This window comes from Eumetopias jubatus, unplaced genomic scaffold (genome assembly GCF_037043125.1).
Source record: "Eumetopias jubatus isolate StellerSeaLion01/CBP00866 unplaced genomic scaffold, mEumJub1_p1.0 scaffold_17, whole genome shotgun sequence".
NCBI classification, from domain to species: Eukaryota; Metazoa; Chordata; class Mammalia; order Carnivora; family Otariidae; genus Eumetopias; species Eumetopias jubatus.
In genome coordinates, this window is record NW_028274823.1 from 13,107,500 (window position 1) to 13,133,711 (window position 26,212).

At 43.3% G+C, this 26,212-nt stretch overlaps 1 long non-coding RNA gene across 1 annotated transcript; it reads left to right on the top strand.

Moving 5' to 3' along the window:
• Positions 1–893: 893 nt before the first annotated feature.
• LOC148162139 (uncharacterized) lies at positions 894–6,030 on the top strand. The gene is made up of 3 exons (XR_015767123.1): positions 894–991; positions 2,566–2,629; positions 5,948–6,030. It is a non-coding gene; the product is annotated as an uncharacterized LOC148162139 (long non-coding RNA).
• Positions 6,031–26,212: the final 20,182 nt, after the last annotated feature.

Below are 26,212 nucleotides of genomic sequence, written 5' to 3' on the forward strand. Positions count from 1 at the left end.
ATATAGACACCTGGACGTTATCAAACCAAAATGAAAAACTCATCGGAAAAAATGACAGTATTTGCACAGATTGCCTATAAATCTTCAATAGCTAATTCTCCTTGGGCATCACATCAAATGTTCACTTTCCTCTTAATGTCTCATTAGGAAGGAAATTTATTGCCCAACTATTGAACTATGTCAATTTTTCAAAAATATTGTGTGAATATTTCCAGGAACCTCATGCCTGATTTTATATTAGCTTTATTGCCACTGAACAGGAAGAGGCTTGGTCTTTCCAAGGATGAAATGACACTAATCATGAAATTAAAGGAGATAGCATGTACTCGGTTGGAAGCGACAGCAGTTTCCCATAAATGTATCAGCCCCGGCTCCCTTTGATAAGTTAGAATGATGTCACTCCAGCCAGGCCCAGGGCACATCCACTTCCCCTACTTCCCCCACCCCCAGCACTCTCTTCCCCAATCTAAATGTGGATCCAAAGAGAAGTCTTCAGAGGAACCAGATTCTTATGATGGGGTGTGTTTCCCAGCTGTGCTTGTTTGCCTGCCATGGTGGGAAAAGCTTGCGAAGGTCCAGGAAGGAAAGGAAAAACATTAAACAAAAATCAATGGATTGCATATGGTGCCCGTTAAAACTAATAAATAGGCAGAAGATGAAGGGCCGGGCTTACACATGTGAACTTGTCTCTGCAAGGGCCCTGGCATCCAGAGGAAGCGGGAGTGGCTGCTTCCTGTTCCTGTGGCCCAGCCTTGGACCACACCCATGGGGGCAAGAGCTTCACTGAGCAACTGGGAGAGAGAGAAGGGGAGGAGGTGCAGGGAGGAGGAGGAGGAAGCAGGGAAACTTGAGGTTTTGCCTGGCCCTAGTCCCCATCTTCTCTGCAGGCTCTTCAGAGAGGAGAATGCCTCAGCCAGGGGACCTCCAATCAAGCAAGAGGGAAATATTTGAGTGGTTGCAAACACTTTGGAAAACCAGGGGAACATGGAAGGTGAGATTCTAGAACACTGAAATCCAAGCCTCTACTCATAGCTGGAAATGAGATTGGCCATGTTTGGCCAACTAATTGGGACTAATACATATCCCCACATATGGCTTTTTCCCCCTGTTCTATCATGTGGAAGATATATATATATATATAAAATCTCCATATATTTTTATATATCCTCATATATCTTATATATACGTATGTGCATGTATGTATCTGCAAGGTTTCTATCATGTAATCTATCTATCATCTATCTATCTGAGACCCACAATACTCACATAGAACCAGAATGGGGGAGAATCGCTTCATGATGACCTAGAGAATGGGGCATGGAATCACTAGACATGAGCCTCACTTTCCCTCCTAGCTCTTTGATTTATGATTTGGTCTTTAATTAAGGATTCCTTTGAAAAAGGCCTTTTCCCCTTAAAAAATCATTTGTCTCTATCAATATGCTGCTAATAGTGATTTTCAATTGTTCAATACATAGTCCAGTATCTGCTTGGCCAAAGACCCTGAGAAGTGCAAGAAAAGGGTTCCCACACAAGTAACTAGTATTTGAATGAATAGATGTAGGATACTATTTTGAAACTATAATTTGAAACTGAATATATGTTTTCATGTTTATATATGTGTGTGTTTATACATGTGCTTGTAATCATGCTTTCTAATTTTTAAAAACATGATTAGTTTGTTTAATGCAGCAAAGACTAAAAAGGCTCAAAATATGACTGCCCAGATAATCCCAAAGATCTTTCTAAGAAATAAAAGTTACATATGCCCATGAAAGTATTAAAAGGTGTGCTTTTCACACATCTGAAACATATACACCCAAACCCAAATTTGGACTTCTGGCAAAAACCCCCAAATTTGCTTCAAATTAAAAACCCCAGTGCAGCTGTTTGCTGGGGCTGCGGTAACAAAATACTACAAATGGGGAAGCATAAGACAAGAGAGGTTTACTCTCTCACAGTTCTGGAAGCCCAAATCCAGCAGCAAGGCGTCGGCAGGGATGTGCTCACTTTCAGAGCTGCTTCTGGTGGTGGCTGAAAATCCTTGCCTTGACCCCAGTCTATGCCTTCATTGGCACATTGCGCTCTCCTTTTGTGTCTCCTCCTTGTGAGGACACTAGTCATATTGGATTAAAATCCACCCTACTGTGTCGCCTGGGTGGCTCAGTCAGTTAAGCGTCTGACTTTCAGCTCAGGTCGTGGTCTTGGGGTCCTGGGATCGAGCCCTCCGTTGGGCTCCCCACTCAGCGGGGAGTCTGCTTCTCTCCCTCCCTCTGCCTGCGGCTCCCCCTGCTTGTGCTATCTCTCTCAAATGGATAAATAAAATCTTAAAAAAAAAGCCAAATCCACCCTCCTCCAGTATGACCTCCTCTTAACTTACACCTTAATTACAGCTGCAAAGACCTATTTCCAAATAAGGGCCCATTCCCAGGTATCACAGGTGAGGACACAGGCATAATTTTGGGGAGACACAATTGAACCCGTAATGGTTAAGAATGCTCCTTTTCCCTCTAAGGGTCATGTTAGATTGCATGAGTAGAATTACTTAACATTTTATTGTTTCAGAATAACCAGCTGGAGAAAAGCAGCCCGACGTGCGTCCTTGCAGTTTTCTTCCCTACGTGCTCAGGTAAACGTAATACGTAAAATTGGGGGGATCTTTAAAACCACTCTCTCCAACATTGTCCCTCCTATCTTCTAAATGAACTTGGGCCTGAGGACTGCAAATGGTATTTTTCGCCACATGATGACAGATGCCACAACCGGCATCATTTTGTCAGAATGCTATTTGGGTCAACACACTTGCAGCTACTTTCTGGATCAGGCCAAGGCAACTCCTGCTGCTGTCTACACCGGGGGAAAAGTGTGCAAAGGTAATTTGAGGGCTTTTTTCCCCACATGAATCTGTCTTGGAGAGAGCAGTGGGCTATTTGTTTGAACTACAACGTACACCTTGAAACTGTTCACGTCTCTTCATTTCACCAGCTCCAATTGCCATCGCTCAGATTTGTCCATTCTTCTTTTTTTCTCTGAGATTTATTTTATTTATTTGAGAGAGAGAGAGAGCGCGGTGGGGAGGGGCAGAAGGAGAGGGAGAGAAGAGGAACACAAGCAGACTCCGTGCTGAGTGTGGAACCGTACATGGGGCTTGATCTCATGACCTTGAGATCAGACCTGAGCTGAAACCAAGAGTCAGACACTCAACCGACGGTGCCACACAGGCGCCCCTGTCCATTCTTCACATGCGCTCAGATTGATCCCTTAAAAGCCTCAATCAAATCATGTCATTTCTCATTTAAATTTGCTATGATTCTTTTCTCCTTCCTTTGCATTTAAATGAAATCTGTAAGGCGTGGCCTACCTGACTCTTCTCAACATTTGTAAGGACATCTTGGAATCTGGCCAATTCTTTTGTCCTGACTTGGGTTATGTACCTGACCCTATGTCCAGGGCAGACGTGACCCTCTGATAACCAGATTTCTCGAGTAGGGAAGGGGTCAGTGCCATCCAGATCGCATGCATTCCCTCAGGGGATTACTGGGGCCTTAATGAAGATCAGTGAGCCCTTGCTGGAAGAAAGAATGCCAGGCAGGATGTAAAGACAAATGTCCACCCTATGACAAGGGGCCAGCATGCGTCCTTCTCCTACTGTAAAGTTCCCTGGCAGCAATCTGGCAGAACTGGGACAAATGTGGTAGCCACAGGTCTATGGGGAGGTGGCTAGGCAGAAAAGACACGAGAGGCAAATGTTTACTTAAGAGTAAACCACAAGGAAGATGTGGGAATAAGGAAGAGAAAAAAACAAAACAAAACAAAACGAGCATTTGAATCCAGGGAAATGGTACTACTCCCATTTTCTGGAGTGTGAGCAGTCCGAGTTCTAGAAAGGCCAGTCACTTCTTGCTCTAGATCGCTTCCAGGGTCACTCAGATGGGATGCGAGGCCTACAGTCCAGCGAACCAGGTGGGTAGGAACTTCCTGCATTTCTTTCTGCTTGCTTCTTTGTACTCACTTTTTGGGGGGCAGGTGGGAGAGAGCCACCCTGTTCTTTGGGTGGCCCTAGCACAAAGGAAGGCGTCAGCACTGAGAGAGCATCGCCCATCTGACTGGAGCCAGCGAGCATTGATCTGACTGAGCGTCAGGCGGGGCAGTGAAGGTGGGGGGGCCAACCCGAGCTGCCAATGACTAGAAACCCCACCATTTCTGGTTGGAGATGCTTCAGTTGGTGTAGCAGCTTTGCTTAAAGCCATGTGTCTTCCTTCTGCGGCTCTGGTTTTCAGTTCTAGAGTTCCTTGTCATAATATGTTTACACTCACAAGGTCAAAGGCTGAGTAAATATTTTGTTAGGCAGATTTGTATCTTAGTGAAGCTGAATATGCATGTGATAATGCTTTTGAGTTGGCAGTGGGGCCTTTGGTGAAGAAACCAGTGAGAGAGTGGATACAGAACAGCTTGTGAGGATTCGCTCAGGAAAGGGCTCCCAGCTCCACTCCAAAGGTGGCCGTGAAACCACATGCTCATGGAAGTCAGGACCGGAGGCAGCCCTAGCACCAACCACATGTGTCTGCCTCATGTGTCCTCATTGCTGTCTCCCTACTCCTGAAATGAGACAGCCCATGTGACCTCTAGTAAAGAACTGCCAGGTGGCCATGCTCTGCACAGGGTCCCGTCCAGAACACACATCCATGTGACAATCACAAAGCATTGAAAATGCATCTGAATTGTTACCAAAATCATTCCAAGAGAAATAGAGACATGCTGCACAATTCATAGCAAAATGTCTCCAAATATCGCTCTGTTCTTCCAAACCTCTCAGAGTCTCAGTTTTCTCATCTGAAAAATCTGGAAAATAATTTTGTCCACTTTGCAGGATTTTGGGGGGCACCAGCTGCAACAGTACCTCGACAGTGCTGAGCATCATGCCTGGCTCATATTAAGCCTCTGTCCTGGGTGATGTGAGAACACCAGGATCTCATAAAGCTCCCCTGGTCCTGAGAATGAACCTTGTAGATATGGCACCACATTGATACACTCATGGACTCTGAACACCAGCCATTTCCCTGTTGATTTCTTTAGGGGACACAGCCTCCTTCATCAACAAGTCTGAGTACAGAGGGAGCCCCAAAGGAAAGTTGTTTGTGGAGAGTAAGCTGGGGAGGAGTAGGCTCAGGGGGACCCTCTGCTTATTGCTTTCTACTTCGGGTGCTTAGGACAATGGCCATCTCCAGCTAGATCCAAAGCCTCTGATGGAAGGTACAGCATGTTTAGGAAAAGTCAGGAATTTCCATGAGACCACCCAGGAAGTTCTGAGAACTGCTATAAAATAATCACATTATTAATTAGGGCTTTCTCGACACCAATCCCAGCCTCCTTCCCCTCGCCTTCCTCTACTAGAAAGGCAGGAAAATGAGAAACTCACCTTTCTTGGCTCCGAGCTAGGAGTGGCCATGTGACATGGTCCGGCCAATCAAATGGAAGTGATCGAGCCCTGGGGATTTCCAGTAAGACTTTCGTTTCCACCTGCTCTTCCCTCTTCCTCCTTTCCCTCAGAAATGCAGATGTGATTAACTCAAGCTACAATGGACACTTTGAGTTCCTAGAGGAAAGCTCATGAGAAACACAGACTTCAATCCTGACATCCTAGAATGTGTTGAACCAATGCCATGAGAAGTCTACTGTACTTCTTGTATGAGGAAAAAAAAGAAACCTCTTACATGCTTAAGCCACGTATCAGTTAGGGTGTAGTCTATGCTCCTATAACAAAGAAATGCTAGAAGTTAGTAGCTCAAACCAGATACTTCATTCTCTCTCCAGTGTAGGAGTTCAGAGATGATAGGTAGAGGGCGAGCAGTCTTCTCTGCTCCATGAATCCGCCCGAAGTTCCGGCATGGTTTTGGTTGAGGCTTTACCATTTCCTGAAGTGTTGCTGTTCATGAACATATTCCAGGTCAGCTCAACAGAACCACGCTTGCATATCAAACCCTAGGAAGGGGCTGGAGGGCAAGTAGTTGCCTTTGTAAGGGGTATGACCCAGGAATTGTGGAAGTCACTACTGCTCACATCCCACTGGCCAGACCTTAGTCACTCAGTCTTGCCTAGCTGCAAGGGAAGCTGGTAAGTATCATCTCTAGCTGGGTGAATGTATGAGGGGGCAGGGAGTGATTTTATTTTTAAAAGGAAGAAGGAAGAATGGATATTTGGTGGCCATTAGTTGTATTGATGGTATTTTTTGTTTCACCTAAATGCATTCTCTAATAAAAACATTAATAATAATAAAATCATTAAATGTATTAAGCTCTTATTATACGGTAGCTCCTATTCTAGGTGCTTAATGTTTATTGTTCCATTTATTCATAATTTCTAATGGTAGAGAGGTTTAGGGGGTAATTATTCCAGAATCTTTCTTTAGAGGTAGGTTATTCCTAGAAACCAGAGAAAGGACTTATAGGTGGTTCATCATGACCTAAGCTCACTAGAAATTATCCTGGATGTTATGAACATGGAAGCCAAGGGTAGTTATTTCAGGATTGGTTTAATGATAAGGCATGTGAGTCACAAGAGGTCTGCTCTAGATAATTTTTCAAGTGGCCTTCTGTCAGAGATCTAGCAGAATCTAGCACGGGGCTCCTTATTCAAAAATTATGAAGAATTTCAAGATGGTGATAGCAGAAGGGCCCAAGTTCAGGGCCCTTCTAAGTGTGATGCACAGGGTGACTTCTCAGGTCACATGGCCATGAGGCCTAGAGTCACCAGAGGAGACCCCACCATCCTCAGGACAGTGAAAGAGCAAAGGCTGTGTGAGCCCTTGGGTGGTGAGATCTGGGTTCCTTGGGTGGTGAGATCTGGGTTCCAGTGTAGACATTGCCACTTGCCAGGTGTCCAGGTTCATCAATGACATATTCTGAGCAGTGGAGTCATCTATAAAGTATTAAGGACCAATTATATTAAGCTCAGTGGGTGGCACGTAGTTGCCCTTAGAAAATGACAGTTCTCTTTTCTTTGATGGATTTATTCTTTCTAGGTTAACATATTTACTTTACATATTGTGTCTATCTGGAATGCCGTGGAGAATGCAACAGCCTGTAAAATGGGGCCAGACAAGCATCCAATTCTCAATGTGCAGCCACTTCCACGGAGCCACGCTGATACCACAGTACCTCCTCCACGACAGTCCAGTGCTAATGGAAGGGAGAAAATAGCTTCGTTCTCTTTGCCAGATTCCCCACCTCCCCATGCCTTTGGAGTTTCCAAAAATGCTCCATTGAAAGTAAAAATTCATTTTTCAAATGGCCCTTGTCCCACATCCACTTGGTGGTAATGTAGTGAAATTATCATGATCCTGTGGGGCCTCTCGGTCCAGCAGCAGATGGAAGCAAACAACTCCGAGCTCCTGGGAAGGGGTGGGTGCTCCCGGCAGCACCTCATGGGATATTTGTATAAGGTGCATCTGTCAGGCAGTCCTTTAGCGTTTGCAGGTTAGCAAGTGACACCTGCCTGTCCAGGAAGCCACACCTGCTCCCTGGAGGGAAGTGGTGGCCTGTGGTCTGGGGAGGCGCTGGGGCAGGAAGGCACGAACCATGCAGACATTTCCAGGTCCTTGGTGACCTCCCTCTTGGGGCCAGGAATCAGTGGGTGTCACGTGGAGGGTTTTGCTTTGTTTTTGTTTTTAATGAAAATGGTGGCTTTCTGCCCTAGTTGAGTGAGGAACGTGTTCTTTCTTTTGTTCTGAAAGCAGCTCTCGGAGGCTGCCGGGCTTCCACTGTCCAGGTAGAGAAGCAGCACAAGGCGTATCCAATAATCGGTTGTCTTGCCCGCTGGACACGGCGTGCAAGGGATTTAATCATACGCTGATTTCTGAACTTGGCAACATAAGTACAACCTCTGCCTATTGGAATAGACAGTGCTTAAAACAACCTAAGAAATGTGTTGATTAGGAGAGTGGTAAGTAATTAGGAGTTGCTGCATTTTGGTTTTGTTGTTTTTTTTTTTTTAATGGCACAGTGTGAAGAAGCCTCAGAAATGAATAAATCAGAAGGGATCATGCAGACAATACATTCTTATGTCTCTGATTCCCATTTCCAGCTCTGCAGTTTATGCTGGTGTATTTGGCCTTGGCGCGTGCGAGTGGCATTTGGAGTCCCAGGCTCTGAACACACAAAGAGTGAGTTCAATGACCTCCCAGATCTCCTTCTCCTACAAAAGGAGGTATACAAGAAGGTCAGTTCTTTTGGTTCGACTGCACAAACAAGTCCAAATGGCTGGCTAATCAGTCCCGCCTCCTCTTCCCCCAGGTATGCCCCAGGGAATATACAGTAGTCAGCATTACACTTTGAACTTCTTCTTAGTCTACAGAAGTCAATTGTTCTCTCCAGCCAGTCCTGGAACCCTCCAGTGGTCTGATTAAGTTTTCCTGCTGCTATTTAAATGCCAAGGCAGAGACTCAGCATTTACCAAAAATAAATGTTGAGGTGAAGACTTGACATTTATTTTCAAAGTGAGAGGCCATCTTCCTATCATAGCATCCAGTTTGTTAGATATTCTTTTTATTAGACCAAATGATTCATATGAGCAAATAAATATAAATCAGCTTATTAGGCTAGCAGGCTAACATGACCTCCATTTGCTAGGCTTTTATTGAAAAGGTAGATTCTGATTTTTCAGAGGGGATTTGAACTTGCTTAGTTATGGCCTGTCAGAGTATGGCAAGGTCATGGTCTTGTAGATCATCTGATGCACAAATTTGCTGTATCTCTCCCTCAAGTTTTAGTTTGTGAAGACTGGGGTACGATGATACTCAAGGAAGGTAATAGAAAATGGAATAAAGCACTGGAGTGAGGGACTCAAATCCAAATCATGACTGTAAGCCCCTCCTTTGAATGGCGCATCACAGTTCACTGGTGGTGAACTGTGGGGGTTTTGGAGAATGACTGCATGAATTAGTATGAGAACAGAGCAGTGCTTGGCCTAGAGAGTTTGGATCCTGAGCAGCACTTTTGTGGTTGTACCTCTGCTTTGTGGTTTCATGTGGTCAAAGCACTGTGCTTCTCATCCCTCTTGGTGGTATTTGTTCTATTTATCCCTTTCCTTCCTTACTGTCCACTTAATGCAGTTGATAGGGCATGACCAGGATCGGAGGGGTCTGTGATCAGTCTAGCAGAGGGTCAGGCACTGTTTTGCCATAAACCTCAGGGAATAACTTCTGGGCAAGACTGTTTATATAATTTGTGGGGTCCAGTGAAAAATGAAAAATTGGGGCCCTAATTAAAAAATTATTAAAAATTTCAAGATGGTAAGAGCAGGGCCATGCATAGGGTCATTCTGAGCACAGGACTATATGGCTGCAATGGTGACATGCTCATGAAACTGGCCTTGTCCCTCAGGGTGGTGAGCATGGGAGTAGGGTGAAAGAAGTCACCACTGTCTCAATCGTGGCTCCACTTACTAAGGAACTAGTGGGGGATTGTATCTCTCAGAATTGGAAGGGCAGCCTCCCACCCTCCCTGCAGTAGGAAGGGGTATAGCCCTGATGCAGTGGGTCCATGCTCTGGGAAGGGATAAGTTTCCAGGGAGTGCCACATTAAGCTCTGGGGAAAAAGCAGTCCGTGGGTGTGGTTACAACAGACTGTTCAGGGGTGTTTGGCGGGGGGTGGGGGGGGTGGGGCTCAGTCAGTTAAGCGTCTGTCTTCAGCTCAGGTCATGATCTCAGTGTCCTGAGATCAAGCCCCGCATCGGGCTCCCTGCTCAGTGGGGAGTCTGCTTCTCTCTCTCCCTCAACCCCTCTCCCTCCCTCTCCCTCACCACTCATGCTCTGTCTCTTGCTCTCTCTCGAATAAATAAATAAAATCTTAAAAAACCAAACAGACTGTTCAGGGCCAGAAAGGAAAGTTGGTGGAGGACAAAGTTCCCTGCTGGGACTGCTCCAGCCCTGATCCCCCTGCCTGCTCCTTGATCCCCTCCCCACTCCCACAGACTAAGGAATCACTGAAATGGCACTACCAATCAACCTCAGCCAGCCTCCTACCTTCAGTATGAAGACAATTCCAACAGAACTCAGGGAACCAAGGAGCAGATCCAAGGAATATATATCACCTCCATCCCTACTTGTTTGAGACAAATCACAGGCCTGGGGAGACTCACCTCAAAACAGGAAACCAATAACAGCAGACTCAAGAAATGTGATACTTGGCAGGCAATGATGATGAACATATATTTGAAGAAATGAAGTTTGGATATGAAATCCTTATAAGAATGTAAAAAGTACTTATATGAAAGAGATGATAACTAGACTGAAATAAAAGAGATGTTGGCATAAGTAAGACAGAAATTTGTGGAAACACATAATGCCAAAATAGAATTTAAAATAATGTTATGACCATTTAAGAGCAGAACTGACACTGTTGACAATTTTTATCAGATGTGGAAATTAGGCTTGAGAAAACCCTCCTGGATACAGAGGAAAGGTCAAAGAGAAGAAGTTAATCAGAGAGGTAATAATTGATAGGGAGATGAAATTACATAGCTACATGAGCCTAAGTAGAGGAGCTGAAGAAGAGAAAAAATATCAAAGATATAATAGAAGAAAACTTTCCTGAACTGAAGAAAGATCTGAAGTCCTAGATTGGAAGAGTGCTCTTTGTGTAGGTAAGATTAATTAAAAATTGCCAAGACCTAGACCAATATCCATAGCTTGAATTTTCTTGAATTTTAAAAGCATTCTTGGTTACTTAGAATGGAAAAAAAGTTGGGCTGGCTTCAGAATTTTCTGCCATGTTAGATTCCATAGGCAATGGAACAATATTCCTAGAGGTTTGTCAATAAAAAGAACTGTGAAGAATTCTGTGGTGTCAGTTGAAGCAGACACATTTTGTGCTCTGCACTATGTTCTCTCTGGATGCCTATGATTTCAGCTACCTGTTGTGGCACGCTTGGTGGCAATTTCCAGATGTGCTGTCAGCTTCCCACCTCCAGCAAGTTTGTGGGCCTTTCTGCCTCCGGGCTTTTTCCAAAGGTGTAGAATCCAGAAGTGAAAGACAGTTAATGTTCCTGGGGGCAGCTTGGCCAACTGGAGATTGGAGTTGGCAGATGAATGCACTCGCCTCCCACCCTTTGCAGAACAGTTTTGAGGCACATTCTCCATGTTCCTTTAGGGGTCCTCAGTGGCATTGAGCCCCAGTTGCCCACAGTGGTCACTAGCTCAGTCATACCCCCATTATTGCTTTTCTGTCTTCTCTGTCTCTCCCTGCTTCCTCCCTGCTGTCTCCTGGGAACAGCTCCCAAGTAAACTACTCACACCCAGGTCTTCATTTCAGGCTCTCTTTGGCAAAACCTACATTAAAACCCCTACCAAGCTCTTCTTTTTGTATGAAAGCAACAGAAAGAAATTCTCACATATTTAAGGGCTCAGAAAGTATACGACTAAGTACTCTTGGTGATAAAATTACATGAACATATATTGCAGCCAATGAAAGATGAGCAAAGGAGAGACCTCATGAATGAGGAAATGTGTGATGAAATTTGAAAAGGACCAACAGAGAGCATAGAAACCAATTAAGCACGGAATTATCCAAACGACTATAGTAAATGTGGTCTTAAAGCTATGTAAATATCAAAATATCACAACTCTGGAAAATAAAAGACAGTGAAAAGCAGCATAATAATAAACACCAAGAAATGTTGTCTCTTGATGTTGATTAGTCAAGGTACATAGCATAAAATAGAAATTTTAAAGTCTAAAAGCTACACCACTAAGATTAAAAGCAATCTTGCCCCTTCTACCTCTGGTCCTGAGTCATCCAGTTCCCCATCCTGTAAACAACTACCTTACTAGTTTACTTTGCATCTTTCAAAAATATTCATATTCCAGAAATTCCATCTATATTCCCCCCTTTTTTCAAAAATGACACTAGAGAGCCTTGCTCTTTTCACTTAGTGAATTTTGAATAGTACATTTTGAAAATCATTTCAATACAACTGCAGAGTATTCCTTTGAATGGATGAATCTCAAGTTATTTTTTCAGTCTCCCATGATGGGCCTCTAGACAATTGCTAACGTATTGCCATTATAAGAGGGCTCCATTGAATAACCTTAGCACAGGTATGGGGTTACCTGTCCCCTTGCCCCCTTGGAACTCTGTCCTCTGTAGCTTACTGTGATACTGTCCTGAGACTTCTCTGGTTGCACCCGTTTAGTCTCCTTTGCTAACTCCCCTTGTTCCCTGAATGTCCCCAGAGTTACTTGAGGCTTGCTCCTGAGATCTCACTTCTCTCTCGACACTTTCTCCATAGGTCGGCTCATCCATTCCAGGGCTTCAGAACCATCTGTATGGTAATGATTGCCAAATTCTACCTCTAATCAAACCTCACTTCTGAATTCCAGGGCCTGCACAATACCCTCACTCACATCTCCCATAGACACTACAATCATATACCCCAAATAGGACTCTGGAAGTTTCCCACCAACCCTGCTCATCTCCCAGTCTTCCCAAATCATATAACCATAGCAATATCTCTCTAGTTTCTCAAGCCAAATCCTGGATACAATTCTACCTCCAGATTTTATCTACAGTCTTACCATTTTCATCTCTTCAGTGCTACCACTGCTGTAGAGACTGCCACCATCTTTCTCATGGGCCAGGAAACCCTGGCTGGCCTGTCTGTTTCCACCCCTGCCTCTGCAATCTGCTCTCCATTCAGCAGCCAGAGGGGCTTTGTAGGATGGAAGTCAGACTTTTGTCTCTGTGTTAAGGCAGTTATCACGCTGTAATATAAGGAATTGTTTCTGTGTTTGACCCCCTACAGGATTGGTGTCTCCTTGAGACATAACTTGTCATTGACTCTCCAGCTCCTACAACACTGGGTCTATCTATTAAAGTAGGAAATTCACATGGAACTGAGTTTCCAAATTACAAAGAGGAGTACATTTAAGTCAGGTGAAGAAAACATTTTCTGAATCACTACTGAAATATGAAGGGTCCGTTAGGGCAAATGTTGGGTACACTGGGCCATCTCCCATTTCAACCGCCTTTCCTCTTCTTTCATTCCTTTGGTGACTTGAGAGAGTGCTTGAAGAGAAGCAAAGATCTCTCTCTGGGTCACCATGTTTCTGAGTCTTTGGAAAGGTTTGCTGTCAGTGTGCAGGGAACTCTAACAATAAAATGACAGTCCTGCTAGACTTTCAAGATTTCATGTTATTATTCTATTTGTTAACAATAATGATTATCATGATACATTCCTCTGTATAGACATTTTAAATACTGGTTAAGCAACTGAGAATTAATTTATTGGTAATGAACATTTTCAACTTCATTAGATACTCAGAAGCCTACTACATTATTGTTATCTGGATGCTAAATTTTAATTGCATGCAGCCTGGTCCCTCAATAATTAACACATTGTATATCCCACCTAATTCACAAACTAATTGTCATTTCTTAGATCTTAATATTACTTGCTAATTTTGCCAAGGATAAAAAAAAATCTGACTGTCAAAACTCCAGAGAAAATGACATTATACAGGCACAATAGTGACAAAACAAGTTAATTTATTGCAGTCACCGAGAGAAGGAGTTTTTAATTGCATATTTGTTACCTTCATAAAAGACATAAATGGCTTTTTAGTTACATATTTGCTTATTTCTTACATATTAAAAAAGTGTTAACAAGCCTGATTAAAATTAATTGCAAGGTCCAAGATCTGAGTGGAGATACTAGCATTAGCAAACTTCTAATTGAAGCTGAAGGAAGAGGAAGGTGAGGAGATACTGGATGGAACAGGAATCAGAACAGATGTTTGACTGTGGAGATGGAAGATAATTAAATGACCCGCCAAGAAAAAGAGAACCTAAAGAGAAAAATCAAACTTGATAATAAATAGGAAAAAATTTATCCTAATAATATTAACCATTGGTAACAGTTATTTGCTTCTAAAGGCTCAAGATGGAACCATAACCAATGTTCTCAGACAACTTTAAAAGAAGCACACTCTATGGTTATTGTCTGGAAAGCTATAATTGTGAAAATGTTTCTCACATCACACAACCACCTGGTAACTTTTTAAATCAACGTTGATTCCCTCTATATGCAGCAGGTTCTATATGAGCTTCTACTGGCAAAACATGGCCTCTTTGATGACCTGGGACTGCCATATCTTCTAGAGATATAGGCAGATGGGAAATACTCTAACCTTTTATTTTCATGTTTGGTGGGTGGTGGTGTTGTTTTGGTTGTTTCTAATAAGAAAGAATAACATCCTTCCTGATGTGACATTTCCCTAGTACTGTTTACATCCAAATGTCCTTCAGTCCAGCCATTATGTACACAAAAGGAAGATGTTTTTGAGCATTAGAACATTAGCTATGTCTCTAAACATGAGAAGCAGCTTTCCTTGGTAATGACAGATAACAGGATAGGTCTTCCAAAACAGGGTTTCCCCAGGAAAAGCATTTTATAAGAAGGAAAATGGCCATTTATAAGAAGGAAAATGGCCATGTATATATACCATGTGTAGAAGGATATGTAGAAAATGCCCATATGTCCTATGAATCCTATACTATTCACTTGTTTGACTTGCTACCATGGCACATTTGAACCAACGTGGCTTTTCATTGTTTCAGCAAGAAATTAAAGGAGTCATCCATCCTGTTTATAAAGATTTTTTTCCACAAGGTTATCCATTGATTGGAAATCTGCTTATCCAATGCAATTAACAATGGTTATCAGTCAGTTAATTGAAAAAGTTGGCTAAAGTAGGCAATGATTAAAGATGACATATGAGGACTGTTCTCAAAATATTTTATTTTTATTTAAAACTTAAATATGTGCATTAATTTACTAATATTTTCATATGAGGCCTTTTCTGAGACCGCGGGCTTGTCAATTGCGTTCCGTATTGGCTTTCTCACTTTCAACAAATCCATAAGGCATGGCCTATCATTTTGGGAGTTAATTTCTTTAAACTAGAGCAAGAATTTCAAAGTAATTGTGAAGTAATTTAAGTGAAAGATTATTCTAGATTTAATTTTTGCCCATCTTGTAGAGTTTTCTCTTCCATAACTAACAGAACATTAAAAAATGATATCTCACCTGTATCCAGCCTTTTCAAAGGCTACTAGGTTTAGCTCAGGAGGCATTCTACCTGCCTGGGGCATTTGCTAAAGGTTATACAGATGTGTAAGAGAGCTTCTAGTTTAACAGATAAAATTGGAAATAAGTAGTGGGAGTTGATGTTCTTTATAAAAGATACATCTAGGTGACAGAATGCCATAAAGATATCAAAACCATTTTTGTAACATATTTAATGGCCTGGAAAACAATTCATGATATATTAAGTGAAAAAGCAGGTTATAACACAACAAGTGTAATATCATCCCATGTTTGCAAAATAAGAAAATGTGTATGCACCGAAGATTGGATATTAGGTTACTAAAAATACACTGAAATATCAACAGAGTTTCTCTCTGAATGGTGGAATTAAAGGCAATATTTATTTTCTTTGTGCTTTTCTATAATTTCAAAATTCCTCTATATTGAATAAGCATTCCTTCTGTCTTATCATAAAGGCTATATTTTAGTTCTATGCTAAAAAGCAGATGAGGGTCATTTCTGGTAAATCTCTTAAGGAGACTCCATCCAAGGTATTCTGCTGGTCTGTTGCACCTTTCCAAAGGGACAGTCTGAGGAGGTGACAGACCCATTAAGGGAAGTGAGACCCCTGAGTGAACTGGCTGCACCTTTGGAAATTGAATTCCTAGTGGCAGTACGTAGCCCTCAGTCTTAAATTCTCTCCCGATGCCAAAGACAGAGACTTGGGGGATGGATTTCCAAGACCTACTCTTCTGGAACATTTAGTGATTCAAGGCAGAGAACCAGTTCCTTTTTGGCCTTGGTGAAATCTTTGACTTTTGAGAGGGACATTTAGGACCCATCCCGCTTCATTCCAGGCCCCAAAGGGAGAAACGTATTTTGTTAGAATTAAACTATGGCAGCTTTCCTACAACATTCAAATTTATGTAACAAAAAAATGTATGGAACTCATGGCTATTTGGGAAGTCTCTCTTTTGATTGGAGAATTTCAGAAGACCCAGATGTCTCTCTCTGAGGTTGGGAAGTGTGCCCTGAAAAGGGCATTCCTGTGCCCGGGGGCCAGAGCATAACCTGGGAATTTCTTGCTGGAGATTTTGGCAATGTGTGTCAAAAGTTCTAAAATGTAATTTATTTTGATTCCACAATTTAACTCTTGTTGTTTCCGTAAGATATATATCTTATGGAAATGATCAGGAAGGTATAGAAAGAGTTAAGAATGTTCATTGCAGAGCTATTTACATCAGTGGAAAATGGAAGGTAAGTTAAATGCTCAACAAAAGAGGATTTAGTTAAACGAAGGATACATCCACAAATGCACACGACTAATTTATCAATAGTCAAGCTTCAGAAGAACACTTTATAACATGGGAAAAGCCCAGAGTATAACACGGTATAAAATACCCGCTGATAGCGATTTTGTAAAAGAGAAAATGTAGGTAAGCCCATAGGAAAATGTTGGAGTATGTCCCAGTGTTAACCGTCTATTCTTCGGTAAAATTATGAGTCATTTCCTAAAGACTTAATTTAATTTAATTAAAAAAATAACATCCTAACATAATAAAAGGTATTTAGCAGAAGCTAGGATTCCTCCCAGCCCTATACCCCACACAGCCAGCTCCCCTCCCTGGATGCAACCCTTCCCAGTTTCTTGTGGTTCCTTCTAGAGACGTTCTATACATATGATGGGGTTTTGTATTTTCTTCATCATACTTTTATGTATTTTCCAAATCAAAAAGTAAAATACTTCAAGAGTGTGTTTCACTTTGCTTGTTCTAAACCTCCACCAGCAATTTCCACCAGATCTTGAATTACCGTTATATCACATCAAGGAGATGATGGTGCAGAAGTTAGTCAACATTCCACTTAATTTCCATTTATATCATGGAATGAAAAACAGCTTCTTATAATTTTACTTAAATAACCAATTTTGATACTGTTCTATTCGTCCTTCTAAGAGCATGAAGTCCCCGAAATTAAATTGTTCCACTGCCTTCTCTGTAATTATGTACAATTAAAATGGTTACGGACCCTAAAGTTTGCTTCCAAGCTCCAGACCCTTCAACTGTCATTTTTTATTATCTTGAAGCCCAACACTTCTTAGTAACACTTTGTGTACAGAGAGTTAAGTGAAAGAGGAAGTATTATATTTAACTGATGTGGGTGTTCTTTAATTAATCTGAATTAGCTTTTGTGATATGGGTACTAATTGTTTTCTTTGAAAAAAAAATCACCGTAGATGTGTGGTTCTTCTATGCCTGTTGCTCTTCAAGAAAATAGTTAATTGCAGAAAACAGGAATGTTACCGCCTTCAAATAAATAATCAGCATTGCATCAGAAGAGTGGCTCTTAATCCAACTTTCTGGCTTGCATGAACAGGAGACCTGTTGTGTTTGTGATCAGGAGTTTTCTCTGACTTTTGATGTTTGCTTTACATTTATTCATAAGGTATGAGGAATAATTACAGCATGAAGTTAGAGTCACAAGGGCTTCATTTGTTTATTTTTTTTAACGACTTCTAAAGACTATACATCAAAATATATCAGCAAGCAAGGTAAGAAATCAGTCCCCTTTTGGAACTATAGAGAGACAACGAAGCCAAATTATTGTCATTCTATCAAGGTTACTGGATTCAGTTTATTACCGAAATGTAAACAGCTTCTACTAGATAGACTTAGTTGCGATTACCACACTCCCCCCTCATTAAGCCAGCCTTTCTGAGATGTAAGTGTTTTGAGCATTTATACAGAAGTGTTATCCTAACAAGAGCGATGAGTTAAGTGCACTTGGGAATCAAGGTATGGCTGAATAACTAAACTTTAAAGAGATCATTAAACCAATATTCTCTTTCTTGAATTTGTTCACATCAGTTTCAGATTGCTTTTTAATGAATATAAAGCCTTCTGTAGGATCTTGCCCCCCTCCCGCAAAAAAAAAAAGAATCTTAAAAAAATGATTAAAACTTGGTAACCTATTCCACACGCTCTTTATGTACTTGGCATTTTTTTCCATTAGGAAATAGGATAGCATCTTTGAATCTAGTCAATTGTGGCATGTGCCCGTGTATTATCTGTATTTTTCATCCAAGTAAGCAGGGCTCTGGGTGGAATAAATAGCCATGTGGAACACTGGTGAATTATGCATGCTTTCGCCCCTGAAACAGTTCATGTATTTTAGTCCTTAGAGCTTGAAATATCTTCTTGTGCTTGACTTCATCATTTTGGACTTTGGCTTCCACCTCTCCTAGAGACTACAGAGTTATTCTTTCACACATGGTGAGCAGAGGTAAAATACTGTGGGAAGAAAGACAACATAGACTTGAAGTGATAAAAGCATGTCATAAGTCTTTTCCACTAGAAAAACGATTTTCCAAACACTCAGGATCACATGAACTTTATTTTAGCCCCAAATCTTCTTTGAGCACCACTGGCTTATTTCATTGCCACTGAATCAGATCTTCTACTCTATACAAATTTCTGAAGGGCCTGCAGCATGCACAGCACAGGGTTAGAAGAATGACCTGAGCTGCTCAAGCTCCATCTGGGGATGCAGGTGAGAGACGTGAAAAGTTACATCCCCATGCTGGCGGGATGTGAGAGGTGCCTGGTGAGAGTCACTGCTGGGTGCTTCAGAGAAGCCATAGGTCAGGTGACAGGCCGGGGGGACTTCAGGAGTGACTTGAACTGAGCCTAGGAGAATGGAAGAGGCCTATAAAGATGGGAAGAAGCAGGAAAGGCCCCGAGGGCAGGGGCCAGGCATGAGCAAAGGCCCAGATGAAGGATCAGCAACGCATACCTGGGAAGAAGACATTTGCTCGACCTAGAGAGGAGCCCTGGTTTCTCAGCTATGAGAATGTCATTATTGAAGTCTGCTGGAAGATATGTCTTTGGGGTTGGTTTTCAAACAGCACTGGCAGGTTTGGCTTATGGGCTCTGATGGATGGCATTCCTATTGGATGGCGAGCAATGGTGGAAGGCTCCCTAGGGCCCCGGCCCAGAGCAAACAAAGTGGTCCATGTGGTTCCGCGTGGACAAGCTCCACATGAGCCACTGGACTCCCCAGGCTCAAGCAAGGAGAAGGATTCTTAGCAGAAAGAACAAGGTTGGAGGGACAGGCCCCACCCAGGGTTGTGCTCCTTCTATAGCCCTGTGCCTTGTCACTCCTTGGTCACCCAAAGATCCCTTCTGGGCAGACCAGCTGAGAAGCAGTGGTGGGCTCTTTCTTTCTTTTCCCTGGTACTGTCAAAGTTGAGTTCAATTTTTTTCTAAGTTCAATTTTGTTAAAATTGTATTTGCACTATGTTTTAAAGAAGTCATTTAATTTTTCTCTAGATTTACAGTTTTGATGATTTTTCCCTAAGCAAGGCATGCAGGGGGTCTTCCAGGCCAGAGAACCCTGGGGTTTGGAGTGCTCTGCTTGGTACAGCTCTGATGGTGGGGATAATGGTAATGACATAATCACTACTCTTCATTGATCTCTTGCTACGTTCCAGACACTGTTCTAGGAAGTTTCTATATATTACCTAATTTAATGTTCATCGCCACCAGTGAGGCAGTTGCTGTGATCTCCATGATAATGAAAGGAGGCCTAGAGAGGGTAAGCTACTTGTGCAGGGATACCCAGCTAGCTCAGAAGGGAGAGCCAGATAAGACCAGGTGATCTGCTTGCAAGTGTATGCTTTACCACCAGCCGTATGACCTTAGGGTGACCTGGGGCATCAATTTATTCACTCATTTATTCATTTGTGGATGGCCTGTTAGACACAGCATGTGTGCTGAAGCTTAACATCATTGGAAAAGCCAGGCAAGGATAGCAATGATTCTAACACAGGGGGATACGAGCAGCAGGAGGAATGACCAGCCCTTGTGCTGCGCGAGCCCAGAAACAGGGCATCTGAGCAGACTGTGGATTGGGGAGAAGGAAGGGGTGTCAGGGAACACCTTCCAGAGTGTTCTTAAGAGATCCGTAAGTATTGGTTAGAGCAGAGGGGGAGAAGGGCATGAGACGCAAAATAAGAAAGTTGTTTCCACCCTCTGAGTCTACAGCTATTTCTTCTTTTTAAGTAGGCTCCATGCCCAGCGTGGAGCCTAACTGGGGCTTGAACTCATGACTCTGAGATCAAGACCTAAGCTGAGATCAAGAGTCAGATGCTTCACCGATTGAGCCACCCAGGTGCCCCTACAGCTTTTTCTTCTTCAAATGTAGGGGATGATTTCAGGGTTGCCTTGAAAATTATAGACATAAAACATGTCAGTTGCCTGGATTGGCATCTGGCACATAGCGGGCCATCAGCAAGTGGAATCTCAGATAGCCAGGAAGAGAAGAAGTGAGTAAACAGGTGTAAGGTTCAGATATTACAGGTAGTAGCAGAAATGGGGACACGGGGGGTTTGGGGGGACTGAACTGTTGCCAGGGATAAGTGAGAACCCGGGACAGCTGCTGTCTCAGCTGCTTGGGGTTTGAGGCACATGATCCAGCAAAACCTGAGCCGTCTCATGGAAGTTTCCACCTGTTTCCTCAAAGAGCAGATTGGAAGGCAGAGCCAACTAGAGGGAAATGAAGGATTCCCCGGGGAAGGGAGCTAATGTGCTTGGAAAAGGTAATTTGCTGACCAAGTCCAGGGCCCCAGGTGAAATCCACGTAATATGAGAAAGTTGTCCATCATAAGCAGGCTTCTAGTTAACCATAACGGCCCTATACTTTGTTTTGGCTATGTGGACTTTGGCTGGAAAATAATGGGTTTTACCCTTAATAATTGGAAATTAAAAAAATAATAATTAAGAAGTTCAGGGACGAGATTGCCTGGTTTGGATCCCAGTGCTGACACTTGAAGTTGTGTGGTCTCTGGCGTGTCCCTTACCTCTCTCTGCCTCTATGCCTTGGTCAATGGAGAAACCGACGTGAACCAGTGAAATAGTATTTTCTGCAAGATCCATCTGAGCACCTAGTACGGCCTGCTAAATGTCAGCTGGTGATCTCTTTGCGGAGTATTATGCAGGGCCAAGCATTATGTTGGGCACCAAACTTGGGCTGGCTCAAAGTTCTCATTGCAGCCTTCGGAGGGAAGGAGGTGGAGGCCTAGAGAGGTGAAGCAACTTGGCCAAGGTCACACAGGGAAGAGGAGCCTGGACCAAGGTCTTTTTTGCTTCCATTTCACTACCACCAGGCCTTACTGGGACTTACTACAGACGCTTGGGAATAGTGTGTTAATGATTTGAACAGAAAACTCAATGGGAGCTTAAAAAAAAGCCACTTTTGCATTATTTACTTCTCATTTTAAGTGGCAACAACATAGTCCATAGCCTGAAAGATACTTGCACAGCATCAGTAAAAATGTGTTCATTTGTCATTTGTGGATTGTTTTATTTTTAGATTAATGAAGATCCAAATTAAACCATCAAAGTGCAATCATCCTGATAGTCCTTATCACGTTTTGCTCATTATCACTTCATTTATATTTATGATGAAGAACAGATGGTACCAATGTCATATTTCAATGTGTATCATATCTAGCTAAGAGGAAATATCTCATATTAGCTGCACTTATCAAAATATTTGTACTTAACAACAGCAGAAATCTGAGCTTATGTACTATCTTGTCACCATGTCGAAGCTACCATTTAGGAAAGACCATTTAAATTAGATATGTGAGGGAGAGATGCATCATTCATTGCTAGTGAATGAATGTGCTGAACTCTGAACAGCAATTATGGGTTAGCTGTGAGGAGAGAATCATTAAGCTTGAATGAAAAACAGCAATTAGAGTCTGTTGTCTTTGTGGCATGCTCAAATTTTTTTTTATTGAAGCTGCTTGCAGACAGCACCAAGAAGGAAAGGGCACAACTGGTGATGGGACGTGAGAAGTTAGTGACATGGAGCGCCTGGCTGGCTCAGTAGGTTAAGTGTCTGCCTTCGGCTCAGGTCACGATCCCAGGGTCCTGGGATCGAGCCCCGCGTCGGGCTCCCTGCTCGGCGGGAAGCCTGCTTCTCCCTCTGCTCCTCCCGCTGCTCATGCTCTCTCTAGCAAATAATTAAATAAACAGACAATGAACATGGTTGCCAAGCTTAGAACCCTGCCTCCTTTTCTAAATGGTAGTTCTAAGAAGAAGGCCAAGAAAAACCTGCCTTTGGAGGTGAATTACAGAGCCTTTTAAAGTAATGCTCTGTTGCATGCTTTATGTTGCAGAAAGTCTCAGAGGGTTGAGGACATGTAAGAGTCCCATGTTCCTGAAAATAACAGTACAGTGTTTACTCGTGATCCATTTGTCTGAGAGGGGGTTGATCAACATGTACTGAGCATCTATTATGTCCCAGGCATATAAGGCTACAACGAGGCAAAAGATAGGCTCTCTGACCTCGAGAAATTTATAGTCCCACGTGAAAGCCAGACACAATAGCGAAGAACTCCAATGACAAAAAAATATGTGTGTGCATAGTGCCAAAGTGGTCCAAATGGAAGGGTACCTCCATTTGTGGGAATCAGGAGGGGTTTCATAAGGAAGGTGATTCTGGAACGGGATTTTGAAGGCTAACTAGAAGTTTGACAGCTGACTAAGAGGGTGGGAATGAAGGCTATTCAGCGAGGAAGCAGTTTGTTGGAATGGGCAAGAGCTCAGTTTTGGTGTCAGGCAGACAGGTTTTGAAGAACAGAGGCCCTACGGAGCCATAGGCCAAGTGGCCCTCTCAGTCATAGGCAGGTCTGTGTCCCTTATTGAATGACAAGGGCCCATTGCACTGGGCTGACCACTCTCCAAAAGGGACTGATGGTTGGTGGGCAAGCTCCACATGCAAAACCAACAAGAATTTTGCAAAAATCTGGTTTGAGAAAAATATAATATATTTAACGTGAAAAACAAACTTGACAAAAAGATGTATGAAAAAAGGGTGGTAATTTGGTATTCAATCGGGGCACATTTTCAGACGCAGGCACATTCTGCTTGTGACTAGATCAGAGACTCATGGCTTGCTCGCCAAGCTGGCTGTCATGTTCCCTGACAGTAAAGTAGCAATGCCACCCGGGGGGCGGGGGGGAAGCAGAACAGCAGGGCGCCATCTTGGGCCCTCACCCACTCATGGACATTTTAGTGAATGAGCTCTTCTTGCTTCCATTTGCTCCCTTACTGAAGCTCCCTCTGCCTTGAACTCAGCATGAGTGCCTGGTGGCTGAGGATAGGGAGGAAGGCGGAAGCACCCATGTCAAACAGGACTGCCCTCAGATTTCCTCCCTCCTCCAACCCAAGCTTCTGTCCCTGCACTCTGTCTCCCTTAGGGTGAGACCTTCCCCAACAGGCTCCTGGTCCCTCATGCACACAGACCCTTGGCAGGCCTGCCTCACAGACCTTCCCAAATGCCCGGACGTGCCCGAATCCTACAGAGAGCCCAGCTTAGGCTGCCAAAATGGGACTCCTGCCACACTCCCAAAATAATAACTTGACACGGTGGGGGAAACCTGCAGAGCTCAAAGGTGGTAAAACTTCGGTGACTCATGCTTTTAGCACCTCACTGCATGCTCCCAGACAACAGACTCATTTCTGCAGCCTTTTAATTTAGCTTTGGGCCTTGCTCCCGTAACGTACCACGAGCATTGCGGCCACTCTGGGGAGGACCGAATGGGCTTCCTGGCTCAAAGCAAATGCCCTATGATATTGCATATGAACCTCAATTTCCAAACTCAGATAAACAATACCCCACGAAGTGAGTCTTTTAAGGTGTCCCACCCAGGCCACACGAGGCCTTGAGCGGGATCGTGAGCATAGGCTTTGGATCAGACCAAGTGGGGCTGGCACTTGTTTGGCAAATTACTAGTTGTGTGACCTAGGGAAATTTGCTTATTTTGTCTCAGTTTTCTCATCTGTAAAGGGAGTAAAGTAATATGTAGTTATGGGGTTTTATGGATACTTATATGAGCTCCCTAAGTGCAAAAGGATTTGCCTGAGGTCTGGCACCCAGCAAACTCTCGGAAGCAGGAGCTGTGACTACCCTTCCAGGGAGAAGGCCACTGTGCTCTGGGTCCGGACGCGGGCACATGCTGAGGTGGGAAAACAGGACGGGGGGAGAGCAACAGGGACTCAGAGCACTTCCGACAGGGGAACAGCAAAGCGAAGGCATGGATAGATATGAAGTGTTGGCTGCAAGATTCCTGTAGAAGACCCAAAGGGGTCTTCTAGATTTCCCGGGCAATCTTCTAGATCTCAAGGAGCGGTCCAGTTTCAGAAGCCTCCCCTTACTTTCCAGTGTGTCTGCTCAGCTCCCAGTTAGGCCCAGGCCAGCTGGAATGCTGAGGGCCAGGTGCAGGCTAGACGGTGAGCCACCGGCTGCTGGCCTTGTGTGTTTTGGGCTGGGCCCTGCTGCTGCCATCCATTCTAGTGCATTCCTGGGGTGCCAGGGGCACCACGCCATGTTCAAGACCTGTATTCCTTTCACTGCAAACCATCACTCATGCTAACAAGTCGTGACAGGCTAAAATTCAACTCAATTCACACTCGCAAGGATTTATTAAGCATCTACTGTGTGCTAAATGCTGTGCCTTTGACTAGGGTAGGGAGACTTAATTTATCCAGGCCTCAGTTTACTCATCTGTTACAGATTTGCTCTCTGTCAAGATTGGCCTCAATGGCCTCTAAGGGTTTTTATGCACCCCCTGACCCCCTTTCTCCGCCACCAAGCTCTAAACTTAGAGGAAATCCTCAGTGAGCTTAGAATTTTGCTGGGAGGGTCATTTTACTTTCACTGTGAGGGAATTTATATAAAACAAGGTCTCACCAAGTATGTGTGTGGTACTAGCCATCAGCTTAACTCTGAGTTCAAAATAGTAGCTGCTCCACCTTGGTCAGCAAGTCTGGTCACAATACACATATGAGTACCGAGCATGGGGTGAGCTTTCTGGATTTGGGCTGCACAGAACGCAGCCCCAAATCAAGCCTCAGATCACACACAACTTTGAATTGTGAGAGGCAACCGGGGGAGAGAACGTTCAGACACCACTTTCCCGCTGAGAGTCTGTGAACCCAGCATTTGCTCGACATGAAATTGTCAGAGGCGAGGGTTTTCTATTTCAGGTCTGATGGGAAGATTTCTATGTTTGGTGACTAATCACAGATGGATTGAGACGATTCGTTCCCATTCAGCTGCTTATGAACAAGCACAATTAGAAGTTGACAGCAAACACGCTTCACAAAAATTATCACATTTAGTGTGATTCCCATAATAAAAACAGGAGCAAGCACACGAGTCTTTTCAATTTACACAAAGAGCCCTGGGGTCTCTCGACAGTCACTGCCGATGCAATGTTTCTGAGCAAACTTTTTTAGGAAAACAGATTGAAAACTCCTGAGGTTTAGTTAAATCTTGGTTTAAAACACACACACACAGACACACACAGACACACACACACACACACACACACTCCGTGCACACTCACACCTTATTCTCTTTCTTTAGCCTAAGTGTTTGTATAAATACTACACAGATATTAAAAGAAAGATGAGGCACGGAGGGTCCTAGTGCCCCTGTGTCTTATGTGCCCAGACACGTGCCGAGTCTGGACGGTGTTTCCTGGACATAGCCAGCTTCCAAGCTCATCATTACCAACACCCATTTGGGTACTATTGTAACTTAAGATGCCTTTTACACATCCTGTCTGATTTATTCCTCATAACAAGCCTGAAAGATTCAAAGCATTTTCTATGTCATTTTACAGGGAAGATCATATTCAAAAGGGAGCAAATAACTTATTCAAAATCACCCTACGACTGTCTACTAGAGCAAGCTTGGAATCCCGAGATGAGCCTTGCCTCGTTTTTATGTGCTCGTCTCTTAAGACACAGGGAAGCAAGAAATGGACACATAAATTATTCATTCTACAAATGTTGAGCAAATATTTATTGAGCATCTATGTTGTGATTGTCCCTTGGTAGGCATGGTGTATACAGCTGAGTGGTACTTATTTATTGTCTGTCTGCTCAGCCTTCTTTGGGAAACGGCCCCTAACCCATTTTATAATATAGCCTGTTCCCTCTACTTGATTTGGTCAAATGTGACTCCACCCTCCTGCCACGAAGGGTGGGTTCTGTCCCTGACCAGCCAATGAGAATTCGCTGCACATCCATAGCCACTCGTGGTTGGTTGAGGCATG